Genomic DNA, 18,751 nt, shown 5'->3' with positions numbered 1-18,751 from the left:
TCCAGTCTCTGCTTATTCTCCACCTGGGTATCTTAAATCCCTCTTTGATAGGTTTGTCACTTCTATTCTTAATGGGTTTCTCCTGTGATGTCTCATCCTTAGGACTGGGATGAGTTTCTCTTCTCATATAACAACCCTCTTCCCTCCTCAGGTCATTTGTGACTTCTTTATAACTCAAATTACCAAGTCGTACCGTTACTTTCTCATCCTTAAAACTGGGAGGAGTTTCATCGGATCTATAATGGTGCCCCGGTGGCCTCCCATTTCCCCGGTACCTCTCTCTCGGTTGGGGACGGTGGCGTGGCTCAGCTCTCTCTCGGTGTGCTTTCTCGCTCTTTCCCGTTCCCTCGTCAGGTTACTGTTCCACACTCTCGCGGGTGGTAGGAAGCTATCCATGCCTCCTGTACTGTGGTCTCTGTGCCGTTGATCGAGCGTCATGCCCACCATGCTGCATATGTGGTCACGCCACCACTGAATAGCTTGTTTCTTCCTCACAAAGCTTTCTTTGCATCTGTATACGCTGGGCCTCTGGTATTTCGCAATAGCGTTCTCTGCCTCGTTGAAAGTAGCGGGCTCTGCAGCTTAACTTTACTCCACCTCCACAAGGAGTAATGATTTCAGGGGTCTTCACCTGCTCACAAGTCTCTTCCTCCCCTTCTCTCCTAATCGTCCAAGTTAAATACACGTCTCTTGTTAAAGAGACATCTTCCTTTTGTTTTACAAATGGGTTTCTTTCTGCCTTGCCTTCAGCCAACGGTACAGATGCCACATTATAAGTTCTAACAGGTAGTCCCATATATGCAGCTATGGCAGATGGCCTAGGGAGTTCCTCACAGGAATGAGTGTCCTTGTCCCCCAAAGGGTGAGTCTTTCTCAGTGATGTTCCACTTGCTTTGACCCCTAGGGATGGTCTTGCGGAGCGGGCTCACCGCCCTAGCCTCACAGGAGGGGGGCTCCCCTTTAGAGAGAAGGGGCGAATACCTGCGATTCATCACCACACATACAACACTCTCTCATTCATTTGCACACAGTAATAAAGACTTGCATAAACGCATGCAAACATACCTACATAAATTTAAATATATTCTTAACAGCAGCGCTGGTCCATATCCAGCCTTCTACGATGGCCCTTCAGCTCCCACGCAGCACGAACAGGAACCAGAAAGTAGAGAGCATCCCGGTTACTGATTTCATGTGCAGTAGAGTCGGAGTGTCTCCTTGATCCTGCCCAAGGAAACAAATGTGCGGGAGGCACAGGACCACCCCCTATGCACATTGAGGGCCAACAGTTCCCCAGTGGACTGAGCAACGCTGGGGTAGCAAATGCCCATGCCTTATTGGGCATGTGCGTTGGGTACTTGAACAGTTCAAGGGTAACCACAATTTCCCTTTGACAGTTAAAGCCAACCCAGGAGTGCATGGGAGCGCTTTCGTTGGGCAGGCTTTGGCTAGTCCTTAATGGGCAACAGAGGGTTGCGCCACATTGCCCATTAGGGATGAGCCACCTCATGTTTAATCTAAATAAATTGCCTTTTATACCAGATATGAATAACAGATCAAATTGCTTTTGATTCCATATCGGCAATTTATATAAAATATAAACTTATGAGCAATGTTTACATGCCTCTATCGGAAAAAAAAAAAGATTATGTATGCCTAGAAGCTCTACACCAATGGTTAAAGCTCTCCATATTATTACTGACGTAGCTTAATTTCACCTGCTGAAAGAGATGGCAGTTCTTTTCTGGCTAGGCTGGTCCAGAACCATATCCCCTTATTTCTGAAATATTTCCAAATCCTCCTGTTACTAGTCAACTGGATATACATTTAGATAACATCAAAAACAGCCATGTTAAAGTATTTGTGAGGCCCTGTGCCCCTACACAACCTGCCCATGCCTTGCAAAGGCCTGGAGCTCAACACAAACACATTGGGCCTCGTTATAATTTGGCAGGTAATCCAGCGGTAATGCCGCCGGACTGAGTGCCGCAAATGGTAATAACATTTGCCGGTTTTCTGTCGAATTTAGCGCCAACCTTATAAGGAGGCCTGCTGTGTAGTTACTTCATTTCAACTGTAGAGGACTGTAAAATAAATTGAAGGGACAATGTCCCGAATGTTGTAGACTCTTTAAAATTTGGAATGAAGGAGCCAAACATTAACTTTTGTGAACAGCTGTAGAAACTACAGATGCTGAAAGAGCCTATGTTGTCACTGATCCTTCCAACGCTTGAAATAACCACCAAGTAGCAAGCATGTCTTTCAGGTAAAAAAGTTGAGGTTGGATTACTAGTGCACTGGTAGCCCTTAACCCCAAGCCCCCTACCCCGCACCATCCCACAGAATCTTGCAGTGTCCAAGCTGCTGCGTGGTATAACAGAATATAATGTCCAGAGCAAAACAATCTAATGAGGAGATTCACGGAGTGCATTAAGGGCCCCACGACTGCCAGATCCCAGCCTTTTTCTCGCCTTCCATACCACAGAAAGCGGTATGGTGATGTACATCCAATCCAAGGCTCGAGGGATGATTTTAAAGCATGAGAAATGAGAGGGGAAGAGTGCACATTTATAGTGCACCTTTGGCAGGAGATATTCCTTAGGAAGGACTGACCAATTGGAGCGTCTGACCTACAGTTAATATACACAAACTAGGTACGGATTACATGCAAAAGGGAGAGATTGTGGAAGGCCCGCCTCAGCAAGGTCGCTCTATCGCTTTTCCCCTGCCCAGTCCCTCCTTTGGGGGTTACCCCCACATGCCGAATTGTGGCTCCCTCACCACCCCCTTTCTGCTCCTCTCCCACCACTGGCCAAACTTACCTTTTTCTCACCTTGCAGCCCAGTTGCTGCCATGGAGAAGCTCTGGAGCATCGGCCTGTGCACAGTAATCTGTTGTGTGTCAGGCTTCGCCTTGGAGGCCTGTAGACCGCTAGCGGCAAAAAGACATGGCACTGGGCCGCGGTTGCGTTGCCTCAGCCCTGAAAGCACGAGCAAGGAAATCCCCTACAGGAGAGATCTCGATTGGACACCATGATAGGTAACACAACACTTGGCAGGAGATTGGATGGCCTGTGTGTAGTACAAGTAAAATGCATGATATATGTGCTTATTTGCATTGGGAAAAGGTAGCTCTGCCTTAGAGGAAGGAGTGTGACAGAAGGAAGGAAACGGTATCCTGACTGATGTGGAAGCAGTCAGGCACAGGAGTCTATGGGAGCTGCACACCACCCAAACATCAACCATTCAGCATGTCTAATACACTGCCAACACGTGTTTCGACCTTCTAGGTCTTCCTCAGGGCAAAGTCTCACAAATAAATTGCATCCCTTAATAAAACGATTTGACATTTCATGGATCTGATACCAGTGCTGTTTGAAGAAAAGGTGCTTTCACTAAAATACAAACATTAGCCTTGTCTCATGGACATAGCGTGTGACTTCTAAGTATTGATATATGCTGAAGGCACATCTGTGCTCCATTTTGCTTCAGATTTCCAGCCCTATTTTACACTGTCAAATACACACGCAGTGGATTCTTATGCGCACAAAAGCCTAAATGTCACGTTTACAATGTTTATTAGTGGTGACTCAGCTTGTATATTGGCAAAAATAAATGGCCATTGCGTCTCAGAGTTTCGGAAACAGCGGCTGGTGCGGTTTCCGAATCTCCGAGATGCAATGGGTGTTTATTTGTGCTTCCTTGCATAATTTTTGCTATTTGCACGAGTTGGTTTACACAAAAGAGGTAATGACCACACCGCATTATCTGCATTTAGCCCTTGGGACTTGAATGGACGCTTATATCTATCTCTGAGCGTATGTTTAGCCAATATACGAGCTGAGGCACCACTAATAAACATTGTAAATGTGACGTTCAGGCTTTTGTGTGCTTAAGAATCAACTGCGTGTGTATTTCACGGTGGAAAATAGGACTTGAAATCTGAAGCAAAATGGAGCACAGATGTGCCTTCAGCATATATCCAATACTTTGAAGTCACACGCTATGTCCATGAGATGAGGCCAATGTTTGTAGTTTTGGCAAAAGCGCCTTTTCTTCACACAGCACTGGTATCAGATCCATGAAATGTTAAATCTGTTTTATTAAGGGATGCAATTTATTTGTGAAACTTTGCCCTGAGGAAGACCTAGAAGGTCAAAACACGTGTTGGCAGTGTATTAGACTTGGCAGTTCATCAAGCCTCACATGTGGCATGTTACCATGCCTAAATGTTTGACTTTATATTGCAAGCAATAAATATCAATTGTGCTTTTTACTATATGTAGTGTACAGTGTGTACTTTGTGGAACTGCCTGGTCTCTTTTCTCCGAGTGTCATTGGCTGGGGTAGCCTCTAAGTTCCACAATAACTGCAGCGGACTCTTTTACATTCTCTTCATTTTCATCATTACTATGGTTGGAATATTACAATATATGTCCAGTCTCAGCGCATGCTCAATCTAGTTACCCCGATACACATCTACCTAAAAATATGTCAATACTGGATTGACCATTATATGCCAGTCTCCCAATTAATAACTCAGACAATGGTTTTGCACAAAGCGCCGGTATTATTGTAATGCCATATTAAGAAAGCATATCCATGCTGGCTGTGCCAACATAGGCCAATCTCCCCACATAAGAATACTCACATTAAATTTGCCTAGAATTCCAGTAGTAATGCAATGCCACATTAAAAAAAATGTATATCCTGGCTGTCCCACCCTAGGCAAGCCCCCCCCCCTTTGTAAGAACATTTGCATTGTCTTTCAATCTATGTAATGCCAGTAATATTGTCATGCTACATTAAAATAAAATAAAAAATCAACATTTTGCAACACAGACCGGTCTCCCCTCATAAGAACATTTGCACTTGCTTTGTGGAAACGGCAATTTCTAAGTACCATTTTATTTGCAATGTAGTACATGACTTTTAATTTCCCCACTGTATTCAATGTAATGCACAACTTAATTTTCCAAAGTATTGGGTGACTTTTTTTTTCCAAAATGCATTTTCCTGTGTCCCCAGCACTGTGTGTGGGGGGGGGGTTTGTGGACCCAAGCCATGACCCATCAACAAAGAACCAGTTATATATGTTGCTCAGCTGCAGTCTGGAACCCCTTTCAACTCTTACCCACCCTATAATTAATCTTCTTTGTGGCTCCAGCTCCCCTGAAATGCGAGCAAAACTGCAGCAAACATTTTTTTCACCCATCCAACATATGCTTGCTGTATGTTTCTGTCAAGTGCCATGTGTGTGTATTTTGTCCTGTATTCACTGTGCTTGGTCCCCACATTGCCTGATCACTGTATTTTGTACTTGATTCTGGCACACTGGACAGTAAGCCTGCCAAATCCCATTGTCTAAAAACCTGTTCTGCCACCAAGGGCTGAATCTTTACTCTGCTCTCCTGAGACCCAATGACAGTTGGTGGGGGTCTCTGGCAGGCCTAGCCTGTAATTATCTGGAGTCAGCGAGCTAGTCCATGCTCTGCGAACCTCCTCCATTCCCTATTCCACCAAATAACCTCCCCAACTGCCCTCCACTGTATCCAACTTCCACACCTCTGGATTACCTCCCCTGACCTGGGAATCACACAACATGTCCTAGCAACAGCCAAACAAACACTTGCCTGGGTGAGGGGGCTTTTCCTGGAAACGTCCCTGGCAACACTTGCCCAAACAAACATTTTCCTGGGTGAGAGGCTATCCCTGCAGTGGGTGGGGAAAACAGCCTTATATAAGACTGTGGAGAAAGGGCTGGGGCTCTTTTTTGTTCCTTGGCTGCTGGCGAGTGGTGTGCTGACGTGGGGTGGTAGCAGAGGCTGCAAAAGCCCTTCTGGCAGGTACCCTTCCCCCTGCCTGGCTGTATCCTTCTCCCCTGGTTCCCTTCCTCCCTTACCTGCTCTATTGTTCCACCAGTGGGACTCCTGGCCTCTGTCTATTCTTTCCCTGCTCCTCTCTCCTGCCCTCTCAGCCTCTGCCCCCCCCACCTGCCTTTCTGCGCCTCTCTGTCCATCACTGCTGCTCTGTCCCCCTTGTGTTAGTGTGTCTGTCCCCAAGTGAGTCTATCTGCACCGGTCTCTCTCTCATTTTCCCCCGTCATCTCTACCAGCCACCCCTTCAACAAACCTTCCCCGACTACCTTGATTTTCCTTCCCCCACCTTTGCATCCAAGGGTACTCCCGGGTACCATGTCAGTGGGTGTGCGTAGCTAGTCCAGTGTGTCTAATTTATCCTGTTGGCAATGAGTTTACTCCTCTTCGTGTAATAAATCTGTTCCTGGTTTCTACAATGACTTTGGTGCCTTCATTGTGTTCCCACTTTTCCATGTAACCTACCTGTTATTACTAGAGGGGGGGCAGTCGTCTGAATACACAATGCACACCCACTGGGTCTGTGGACTTCCTGGTCAAAAACCTTTGCTCCGACTTGGGTCTCCCACACGGCCTCCCCATTTTGTCCTGCTTCCCACATCCACACTTTCACCTTTACTACTTGCTATCACAGAAACCTGGATCTCCCCTGTGGACTGCTACATTAGTGGCTCTCCACACTGACTGTTACCTTCAACCTGTTGGGAAGGGGCAGCGGTCTGGGGTTCCTCATCAATAAGGCCCTCAACACAGCTATTCCTCTTTTCTATATGCCACAATTCAACTCTTGTCCAACTCACTGTTCTGCCCCCCCCCCCCCACTGGCACACTGGTCCTCAACACCTTCCCTGATCCGACCCTTCTTCTCGAGTCACTTCCTACCAACATCCCATTGATTGACATGCTGGGAGACTAATCGCCCAAAGCCCTCTCTCTGCATTCCCCTGCCTGCCTTGAACTTAACTCCCTCTTAACTGATCACTGATACTAATTCTACGACCAGCCTACCCACTCAGGTGGGAACAATCTGGATGTTGTCTTTCTCTATAATTCACTCTTTACTGCCCCGCTTATCACTCCATTGTTCACACATCTCGGTCACTCCAAATCTCACATCTTCAATGACTAAGAGGCATACTTTCTTTCCCCTTCCCTCGATGATGATGTGAGGATCTGTCTCTTCCCCCTATCTATGCCTCTTCCATTGACAGTGCTTTCTCTGACTTTTAATATGCACTTATGACTCCATTTGACCAACACTAATCTGCACAGCACTTTTCTTTCTTACTAATCCCGTCCTTAAATCGACTCTGAAATTCATACCCTTAAAACAAACATGCACCGTAATCCAAGATTTTTGGGAAAATTGCAGACACTTACCCTGCTCCTAGCCAAAGCAAATTCCATTTGCTGCCCTAATCTCTAGACAGGACTCTGCCATATCCTCCTTCTTGACATACCTAATCTCCTCTCTTCGCAATCACCTCAGCAAACATTCCTCTACCTTCCAATCTTTGCTCTCACCTCCCAACCCAATATCCATCGCCTCCTCCCTTTCTTCTAATGTGTTTGCTCACTTCTTTCCTCTAAAATGCATGACATTCTCACAGTCCTCCTCGCTCCTGCTGCAACTCTCCTATGCACAATCTCTCCACTATCTCTTCTACTCTAGGCTACTTCTTCCCTACCTCTTCTATTGAATTAGCAGACCTCCTTCGCACAGCCAACCCATTTTGGGCTCCTACCATTCCTTTTGCTTCTCAACTGGTCAAAGGGTTGGTCTCCCTGTGCTCTTCAACAGCTCTCTCTATGCTGTGCGCATCCATGTCTCCTTCAAATTTGCAACTCTTACCCCTATTGAAGAACCCCTCTGCTGGCCCAAACGTCCCAGCAAACTATCACCAAGCTTCTCTCCTTCCCCATTATTCAAATGTCCTTCAGCCAGTGCTCTTCAACTGGATCACCAAACAATGAGGATAATAGTATTGGAGATCCACTTTAATCTGGCTTCCTTACTTAGCACCCCACCAAGACTGCCCTCATGCATGTCTCCAACCTTCTCTCTAATTTTCACCACTCAAACTCTCTTCTATACTCATCCTGTTGATGCTTTCTGTACACAGTATACAGAATCCAACTAGAGCCTCAACCCCGCCCAATCTGCCTTCAGACCCCTACGAGGAACTGAATCGTGCCCGTTGTCCATCTGGGATGACCTTATAAAACACTCAAATTCCAAAGGCTGCAGCGCCCTAATCCTACTCGGCCTCTCAGGAGCCTTTAACATGATTGACCACACCCTCACCCAGCCCCCAACCACCTCCCTTAAGGACAGACTCCCCGCTCTCGGCATCAGAGACTCGGTGCTGAAGTAGATATCCTCCTTCCTCTGCAACAGATGCCAAATTATACACTTGCCTCTTTTCTCCTTGACCCCCACCTAGTCACGCAGGCAGTGCCACATGGTGCCCTTCCCTCTCCCTGCTCTTCAACCTCTACCTGAGCCCTCTTGCCGCACTAATTCGATCCCATGGCCTAATCGGCTATAACTACGCAGACACCCAAATCATCTTCAAAATCCCAAAGGACGCTTTCGCCACCTTCTCCGACCGTGCATCATGCCTTTGAAATCGAGCACTGGATGATGGTCAACCACCCCTACTCAACCCAGGAAAAACGTGAAATCATGCTCTGCGGGAATACCTCCCTCTTTCCCAAACTCACCCTTTGGCCACTCTCCCTAGGCCCACCAACCACCTCTTCCAACACAGTCATGGATTTGGATCTGACCCTATCACATCAACTCTGTGACAAAAAGCTTCTACCTACACATTTGCATTCTCCGCCGCCTATTTCCCTACCTGACCTTCCCTCACAGATTGTCTGAAATCATGACTATCATCCAATTCACGTGTAGACTATGCCAACATCATATACCTGGGAGCCACCGCAACAAATAGGAAAACTCTGGGTACAAAACACAGCCGCAAGGATCCTCCTAGCCCTAGGCCCAAGAGAATATATCTTACCAGCCCTCCGAGTACTTCACTGGCTCCCAATCGGGTGACGGTCCACCTTCAAGCCTATGTGCATTGAAGTCCTTGGGTGCATGTAGGAATGCAGGCAGGACTTGGGCAAGGCTCAGGACACCAGCAGGTATAAAAGGTAGGTTCTTTATTAGTTGCAGATCAAAGTAAGAAGATATGAGCAGGAGAGATAGGCAGGCACACCTTCTTAAATTGGGCTCCCATGCTGCAGTCCCTAACTGCCACTCCTGGAACCCAAAGATCCCTGCCAGTTCCACATTCCATTCTGTCATTCACCATTCCACAAGCTATCGCACACACACAGATAAGATGCAGATCACTACAAGCATCACCCACTGAGCACACCACAACTCAGGACCAGAATACCTGCAATATGAACTCACACGATACAAGTCTAATAGAAATCGCAGATCAGGGGCAGCACTTATCATTCCAGTGGCAAAATCAAGAATAGGGGGGTCCACTTTCTCTGTCCAAGCACCCACCATTTGGAATTTGATCCCGCTAGCCATTAGTCAACATAGAAGATCACCTTGCCTTCAGGAATAATCATTTTGCATTTATATAGTGCTACGAACCCTCAGGCATCGGAACGCTGCTTATTACCCACGGTGTATGGTGCTCATTTATCGACCTCGGAAGGATGAAAGGCTGAGTTTGGCCCTGCCGGGATTCAATCCTGGGTCAGCAGGCTCTGCACAGATGTCAAAGCGAGCGTTCTACTTGCTGTGCTATCGGACCGGCTTTGGAAGGTGCTCCAAAGCTGTCTCTTCCCTCCGACAGCCTGACAATCTCATCCCATATCCTGGATGATTCATTACTCCCCCTGACGGGAATGTTGGGGCACTGGATTAGTCGACGAGGGGAGCACATTTCCACCCTCTGAATAGACATCGTCACAGTCATACCTTCATGATAGGCTCGGCAAGATCTTTGCCAGGCGTCGGCTTCACTTCAATGGAACATCAAGCACGCCATCACAATGAAACACAACCGTACCCCCATGGGCATGGCCCACTCAACTTGCGTACCTCTGAATAACATCTACTCGATCACACACACACACACACAAAACACATATCACCTCATCCAATAGGATACCGCAGAGACCCATGCAAAATTTGGACCAGCCGTTCACATAATCTGATCCTTCTGGCTATCGCACTCCACCGACAATCTGTCATGGCAACCATTCTCTCACTTGATAACTATGGGCTGCTGCCTACCCACCTTTGTGCTGTCACAAATGCACACATGCATTTTAGAAGCCTTTTCTTCACCTCTTACATCTCAGACTACGGTCTTCCAAAGAGCGTTCAACCCCACAGGACTTCGAGGCCATACCAATGGCAGTAGGCGCTATGCAAGTGCCATACAACCTCACATAAATAAAGTAATAAACTCTACATTTCGTGCCTGTACTATCCAGGCTGAAAGGAACAATGAAAGAAAATGCATCCTACGATCACCCGATAGTGGTTATTGTTCCCCACAGCATGCAGCTTTATGCACTCTTCCCCTTTCTAATCACATCCCATACAAACGGTTTTAATACAAACGACGAACAAGAACAGAGCTCTTCTAAACTGGGAATTTAGTCTTCAAGGCTGGCAAAAGCAGATCACAGCAGGTGCACCGTTGTGGTTGCTCGGGAATGGATATTATGCTCGAAGCAAGTCATTGAAAAAAAATAAAAGCACGACTCTATCTGCAAGATAGCTCAGCAAGCCAGGACGCCTGTCCATTACTTTTAGCTCACAGGTTCCAGTAATGGACAGTGGAATCCTTGTGGAATCCAAGGGTTCATTTTCTAAAAAGATGATTTTATTTGTCCAGTTGCGTTGAATCTCTCCGCTACCACCTGAATTGTTCTGAAGTGCTTGCCTACTTTGACCACTGGGCGAGAGCACAAATAACACACCCACAGACACACTCTCCCTTCGAAGTGATCCTTTCGGAGGGGGCATAAATGGCAACTTTTTCTTCAGAGTCTTGCCACTGACTTCTCTGCACTTCTGCCTCTGCTCCGTGGGGGCTCTGGTCACATACAAGGTGCGTGCATGAATTGGGCACACAGTCTGCAACCCGGGAGACATTGGATGGAGCTCTGTATCAGGAGAAGAGACTCACACCGGCCCGGCCATCTGGTGTGACGAGTAAACATGTGTGTCGTGTTTCCCAGCAGTCTGCTGAAGTACTCGGATGCATGGTGAGAGAGGCACTGGAAGCACACTGTCTTGTAGGCGGACCATTGTCATGGATGGTCTGCTGCTTAGCCAGTTACAGTGGGTGGCTTGATTGGAAGTTTCAAGGAACAGAGGCGGTAGGTGTTGAGGTGTGTGGGGGCGATAGCAGAATGTACGCCCAGATCCCACCTTCGGGAATGAAGCACCTTTTGGCACCCAAAGGGCCGAGTGGAAGTCATGCTTCACACAACACATTCACGGAGGCAATCATCCAAAATTGGAATTAGCAGTGACAGTCTTAACCCCTCTTAACCCGTGATAGGAAGAGTGCAGAGCGGTTGCACCTGAAGAGCCCCGAGCCATGTCATTTCATCTAAAGGCACATGGTTTAAGTTCTTACAAGACTCTTGTGATCTATAACTCCCACTCGACCTTCAAAGCCAACCTAAAGATCAGTAGATGCTGGGCTCCTTGCTCCTTCTAAACTCGGGCTTAGAGGTCAATTTACAAACACTCCATCTGTCTTCCAAAGTAGAACTTATTCATTACATATCACTAATACTCTAACCCTATAAATTAAGAGCACAGCGTCCGTCTTCCCTTTTCTTTTTGTAATGTCTACCTTTGTGGTGGGTAGGAGGGAACCCTCACTTGCAGACCCACCAGATTAACGTTCAGTAGGACTAACAAAGCACGCAACACATTACTAGAAGTGAAAAAACGTGGAACTTTGAGCGTGGTACGGAAAGCAACAGGGATAAGGTTTGCCAAATCATTTTTACATACAATGAAATCTGGCAAAATAAATATTAGAACATTCTGCCAAATTTCAGGGGATTTTGGCAAAAAGTAACCTATATTCATTTTAAAAGGGTAAAAATCGACTTGAAGTCAGAACGTTTTTAAACATGGTAGAGTGTTCTAACAATCTGCAGATGTTCAATAAAATGATTGTGAAATGATGAATTATTACAAAACAATTGCTCAATTTGTTATCGCAATGTTGGCTTCTCAAAATCAACAAGTAAACTTTTTTAAATTTTTTTTTAGGAATGCTAAATTCTAATTAGATGCACGTTTTCTTGGATTTGAAATCAGTTGATAGCATTGCTAATCTGAGACTGGCACTACGATTTAGATGCTCTTTACATATAAACCAAGCTGTCTAGTTGTCCATTAGAGTCAACAAACACAGAGCTATGAAGTTTAGAAACTCATAGGCTTTGTACAAACTCTTTTTCCTGTGAGGACATGCCCACTAAAAGATTAAGCATCTTGCTACATCAGAAGGAACAGATATCAAAATAAATCGTAATGGATGGAAAAATGCAGACTCATTAAAAATGCAAAATGGTGGGCTTGTTTGCTGGCTACAAGTCATGATAAAATAATGTACAAAACTGGCTTGCGTAATGAATTTAGCTCCATTAAAATAGGTCACTGATTATACCGAATATCACCAATGTGAATTGTGTTACTGTTACCCATTCCCCACAAGCGCTTTGCATTTCTGCTGTAATCGCTTGCTGATGGATGAGCTTCCAGTGTTACCATCAGCAGCCAATCAGATCAGAGCTTTAGGATGATTTTTAATACCTTTGTCTTCTATGATTTTATTAGATTGCCCATGTGTCCGTTTGATTCTAGTATTTCTCATCTGAATGTACTGAACATCTTTGTTTATGAAAAGGTTGCGTAGAAACGCTTATTACCCCAGACCAAAGATGGGTCCCAACAATTATTTAGCAGTATCGTGTGTAGAAATGATGCCAAATGCGCTTTGCTGATGGCCAAGTTGAAGACTTTGTGCAGAGTGCAGTTATGAAAAGATAATGTTGGATAGATCTGAGCATGAGGGCAGGTATTCTGAAATCTAGAAGGCTTCTGCAGACTTGGTACCTAGAATCCAGAACATCTTGTAGGGTGTGCTGTTGTCTAGGCCCTGCTTTGGCTGGTTCCTTGTGGTTTGGCATCGCCATTCCCCAACCCCTCTATTCGTTACATGCTGTGCTTGTGTTCCACAGAGGTTGTTGTCCATCCTATGTTACTATACGCGATGTGCTGGTAAGTTGTATGGACAGTTTGATGGCTTTTCCCTTTTTACTTTTGTCTCAAATGTATATAAATTAATGGCTATATAATGACTATTATGTTCCACTCAATGTCTTAGTTCTTGTTGATAACCAGTACAAAAAAATAAAAATAAATAAGAAATAAGGTTTGTTTGACAATTCCAATTCGGGACTCTACCTCTGTCTCTTGGCTAGCTGCAATTCATTCTTTCCCGGTTTCTGCATTGCATGTACTTCGGTATATTGACTTCAGATTCCAGCATGCAATGTTTCTCCTTTCAATTAAAATCTCATTGTTTTACTACATTTGCTTTCCAGTTGCATGGCTGAACCTTTCTATGAGCTTTGTTACAGCAAGAATAGGTAGGTTCTACTTTGTAGCATTTTCTGAGGGGCGATAGGAAATTAACCTCCATGGTCCAGCATGCACAATGTCTCATTTGATTACCCAAAGTGCAAGGAACCTGTCCTCTAAACTCCAGCATGCAGCGTTTATTTTTCAAATCCCTTCTTGAATGCTTCCACACTCTGGTCTCATGCTGTTTGCCTTGGATGTCTGTCCTCCATTCACTGGCCTCGCCACTGTTCTCCCTTTTGACATTCTCGGACGTCAACAAACCTCTCGCCAATATGGGTTCCACTCGCCGCTTCCTGTCCCCTGCTTTGGTATCTAGCATACCCTGCCTGGCCAAGCAAAACTCTGCTGGCACCAAGTGGTCCCAGCATCCATCTCTCTCAATCCCCGGGAGGCCGTCTGTTCTCATCTGACCATCATGTGATCAGTTATGAGGCAAGCATGTGGCTGTGTGGGGCTCCAGAATGAGGGGTGGCGATCTATCCCCTAATGTGCGCATTTCACGTGGCGTGAGATCAGAAGGCTATGGAAAAACGACCTTATGCATCTTACTGGCTGGTAAAACCAAAGTGTCCTTCACTCTCTGGAGCAGCAAATGCCTAACTCCCCCTTTCTCAGAGGATGCAGAAGAGGAATTGGCTGCAAGTGAGGGGGGCTGTCCCCAGGAACCAACTGATTGGCACTCTTATCAATCTCATGAAGTCGATCAACGGAGATGGCTTGTCCAGATCTGAAAATGTAACCTGCACTGATTGGTCAATAAGTAATTCCATAGAAAAACATTGTTACCGATTCTCACTTTTTGAGGGAATGCAACTCAATTTGCAATCGATGCAGAAATACAATATTATTTTATCTCTTTTGTGAAGTGCTCAAGCCTTCAGTGGCACCCGAATGTTGCGACGCAAAACCAGGTAGCTCAGTTGGTACAAAAGGATTAGAAGGTCTTTTCCTGAAAGCAATTGGATTACCCAGCAACTAGCCATCAAGATCAATAACTAGCCATCAAGATCAATAGGGTCTCAGCATTTCCATTAACTGAACGCCCACCCAAGCTCGAAATTAATAACTTTTCAGCGACTGAAGATCACAGCAGGGCTGGTGCAAGTGAACCCCAGATTTTAGAAATTGGGCTGCAGTTCATTATTGTATTGTATGGGAGAGGTTTATAGTGTTCCTGTCCCATTTTACAAACAAGAACCCATAGACCCACCCTCACCACTAACCCTACTAAAAACCTCTAAGTTTCCTACAAACTCGCTGCTCAACCGCCAAATAAAACACATACATACATACATACATACCCCTACCACAGCAGAAACCGGAAATCACACAGAAAATAGCACACGCCCTCTGCAATCTCACTCAACCAAATACACTAAATCTCCAGCACTACGTCACAGACGCACAAAACAATCCTAACCCATAGCACCAAGAGGCAAACCGAACACAGGCAGGACAGTTTTTTCAAAACAGAAGCTCCCAACAGCACAGAAAAAAGCTCTCTTGGGCTATACCGCTCCGTCCCACTAACAGTCCCCAACACTGCTTTCCTTTTCAGATCCCGTTGAGAGCCGGAAGACCCTGAAAATGGTGGCGGTGCGGTGCATAAGCCTCAGTAACAAACATCTTCTGTTCTAGCATGCTGTGAAGCTGGTTCTGGCATTGTATGCGCATGCGTTTCCATCAATCCCATTATGTGCCCAGGCCAGGAGTGTAAAATTAATCATACTCCCCCATTATTCTAGTGGACCAAATGGCCAATAAATAGATCGAGAAGGAATTAGACTCCTGGAAGCCACCCCCAGAGTGAGAACTGCAAGGAAAAGCAGCCCCCAGAACACTCCCTAGGCTTTCCTAAAGACTGGTCACTAGTCTTCAAATAGTCTAGACCAGGGGTCTCCAAACGGTCGATCGCGGGTGACCAGTAGCTCGTTTGAGCCTTTTCAGTCGCTCGCAGGCTAAACGGAGAGAAAAAAAAAACAAAGTCTGCTGCACATGTTGAAAATGAGCCCAGAACGAAACAAGACATTAAGTATAATGGCTAAATGTCTCAGTTGTGTCCTGGGCTCGTTTTAATTCAGAGGAGCCACATTACAAATGTAGGGGCTTAGGTGAGCAAGGCCCTGGTCACTTCTTAAGTGTGCCAGGCTGAAACGGTGTCCATGTGAAAGACTGTCATACGAACACCGTTTCCAGCCTGGAACACTGGGGAAAGGAGCAGGGCTCGCTCGATGAAGCCCCATCATTTCTGTGCTCGCTTGTTCTGTGGGTGACAGGTGGTCGAGTCCAGAGAAAGTGGTTGCTAGTTAGAACGACTTTCTGCATTGCATTTCCCCGCAACCACCTAATTCCATGGAGGCTCCTTTTATATCCTTCATGGACGCTATCCGCCTTCTTTTCCGTACTTACCCAGCTTGGTGATTCACAAACCCGTTCTCTGAAGTGACCCCAAGGCGCCACATGTCGAGTCATACAAAATGAACAGCACCTATAGATAAAATATTGAATAAAAAGCGCTGCGGCTGGTGTCCAAGTCAATCGACCTCCCCCTCAATGCCTGTCTGTGCGATTTAGCCCCAGGGCTGTTTGACCAGTTTGCCTCGCCTTTGGGTTGCTTCAAACTTTTGCGCGTGTTGATGTGATGGCTTATGCCTTTTAGCCAGAGCACAACCAGCTCTTAACCAGATGCTTCCCCTCCTGTCATGTTTTTATAACGTCTTGATGCAAACGGTGCTGTACTTGTTCCCTTTTGACCTCGGGAGGATGAAGGTTCAAGCTGGCCATGCCATTGTTATACGAAACTGCCCTAGCAGGCTCAACGGAGACATCTGCTGTTCCTGGCATAGCTGCCTTATTTCACCTGTGTCTTGTACAATAAGCAATGCCCCCAAGTTTTCCTTTCCAGCGAATGTGTCAAGCGGGTGCATGACTCGTGCCACAGCACATATACATAATTTACCTACGCTGACCCAGAGTCTGAATTCCCTATTTGAAATCACTGCTCTTATGTTTATAGTGCCTTAATGCTGGATTGCAACCACTGCTAAGCGTCGTGCGATAATGGTTGGGTCTCTAACCTCCCCCAACCCACACACGCAGATAGACTGCCCGCAAATGGTGCAGTAATTACACCCTTTCGACCTCGGGAGGATGAAGGCTCAAAGCCAATGTGATTCCAAACTGTGCGAGTAGGCTCAACAGGGCAGTTCAGCATGCTTTCCATGCCTACTCAATGCTGGAAATAAACAATAAAATAAAAAGACTTTTCTATTTGAGGTGTAAGCAGCCACTCGAGCTAGAAGTTAATTTGTTTATTTCATGTGAACTCGCTTACTCTTGAAATAAAAGAGAAGTGTGAAAGGAACTTTCGAAGAAATCTGTATACTTTTTGGCAAAGGTATGTTTTTCCAACCCTTTCAAAGGTTATCCTCCATGTGGAGCTCAAGGAAAAGTCTCCAGTAGGACAGGGATTTGGGATTTAGCAGATCTTCTTAATTGCATTCCATGGGACAGAGAGGAAAGCAACCACGCCCTATGCTTGGTTCCATTTTCTCCAAGAGCGCTTACTACTTTTGCTGAAAAATGGTAACACTTGAGCTCACCCACACGTATGAAGTGAACCATGCCCCTGTTTTTCTGACATCATATAATTTTATAATTTATTTAACCATATGCATACATAATACCTTTCCGCAGTTACTCATCTGTTCGCCACACAGTGCCTTCCCCACTGGCATTGTCTTAACCAGATAAAGGGAGAGGTGATCTCAAAGGCTGGCTGCACTGGAGAACTGAAGTGTACATTATGCTCACACCTATCTCACTCCCCATGCAAAACCCAAATATTATTCATCTGATTGACTGGTGGGGAGAGCCTGCACCTGCCTGCTTACTACCCTGTTCTCCAACAGCAGAGGGATAGCAAAAGAAACACTGGGCTCATTAGAATTGCTGATCAGCTTTTAGGCAGCAAAGCTAAATGCTTTGGCTGGTTTCTGTATAAAGATGGGTGGGCACGCTCAAGCTACAGCAAAACACACAGATGCAAGTAAACTGACCAAATGAATAGGGGTACACATTCTGATGCTTATGGACATCCCCACCCCCAATATCGCCCGCTAGTAGCTCTCCACTGTTGTCCCTCAACTACAAGTAGCTCCAGCTACTAGCTAGCGTAAAGGTTGGAGATCCCTGGTCTAGACTCAACCCTGTATCTGACCAGAGCCACACGTTCTTGACTGTCGCCACTCAATACCAGTTTGAGTGTGAGTGGAATGCTTCAGACTGTACGATTCATTGAGCAGTTTTGGCGCACTGCCCTTAATACGTGAAAAACGAAATGATTGCCCAGTTAAACCTACTTAATCTACGCTTCAATCATTCCCAAAATACCAATATTTTAGCCACCCCCATTAAGGACATCAACTGGAAGAACTTGGCCACACACTATGAAACCCCTTACTGTCCACCATAGGCGGCATAATGCAGAGCAACCAGCGCCACCATTTTCAAGGGATTCCAGGCTAGGGATATTGCTCAGGTCCTCAAAAGTTCCCTTACCAGCCCCATAGTACAATCTCTAACTGTACTGCATGGCGACCCGTTAAACGCTCAAAATGAGAAATATGCTCTTCTTGCAATACGCTATAAATGATGCAATTGCCAAAGTGTAGGTTTTTTCATGGTTTACTCACCACTGCCAAAACGTCTTCCTTGATGGAACGTATAACAATCGAACCCAGTGCCACAGCTGCACACATTCAGCCAAACTGTGGAAAAAAGACACAGAAAATCAAGACTCGGAAGAAATGTACATAGGTAAGAACTACTGAACTCCCTCCTAGAAAAAGGGTGTATCCATTCAATATATCTAAAACATTACAGAGTGGTACGTTTCAGAGTGGACCATGATACAGAAAAACACCACAAACATGAATTAAATAAATAAAGGGTACCGGGGTAAATGGGATACAATTGGTCCTGACGGGGCTGGGATGGCGTATGAGGTTAAAGAAAACAGGGGTTTGTCGGGGGGTGGGGGGGGGGGGAATAAAAAAAAAAGAAAAGAAATTGTGTTTTTCGGTATTTTTCCACAATTAAATTTACCACTCTGTAATTGTGGTCGGTAAAGTCACATATAACTGAAAAAGGCACATTTATTTAGCATATAACTCTGGTACTCACATCCCACAGACTCTCCACTCTTCCCTTAA

The 18,751-nt window shown here is 45.7% G+C and overlaps 1 protein-coding gene across 3 annotated transcripts in view; it reads right to left on the bottom strand.

The window, feature by feature from the left end:
• LHFPL2 (LHFPL tetraspan subfamily member 2) overlaps positions 1-18,751 on the bottom strand; it is a 598,425-nt gene that overhangs the window by 115,364 nt on the left and 464,310 nt on the right. For all 3 annotated transcript variants that reach the window (XM_069627421.1, XM_069627420.1, XM_069627422.1), the window contains one exon: positions 18,233-18,307. The gene's annotated coding sequence lies outside the window, so the exon portion shown is untranslated. The remainder of the gene's footprint in view (positions 1-18,232; positions 18,308-18,751) is intronic.

Source organism: Ambystoma mexicanum, chromosome 6p (genome assembly GCF_040938575.1).
Source record: "Ambystoma mexicanum isolate Mex_15411 chromosome 6p, UKY_AmexF1_1, whole genome shotgun sequence".
Lineage (NCBI taxonomy): Eukaryota > Metazoa > Chordata > Amphibia > Caudata > Ambystomatidae > Ambystoma > Ambystoma mexicanum.
Note: the sequence above shows the minus strand (reverse complement) of the source record. Positions and strands in the feature narration are given on the sequence as shown.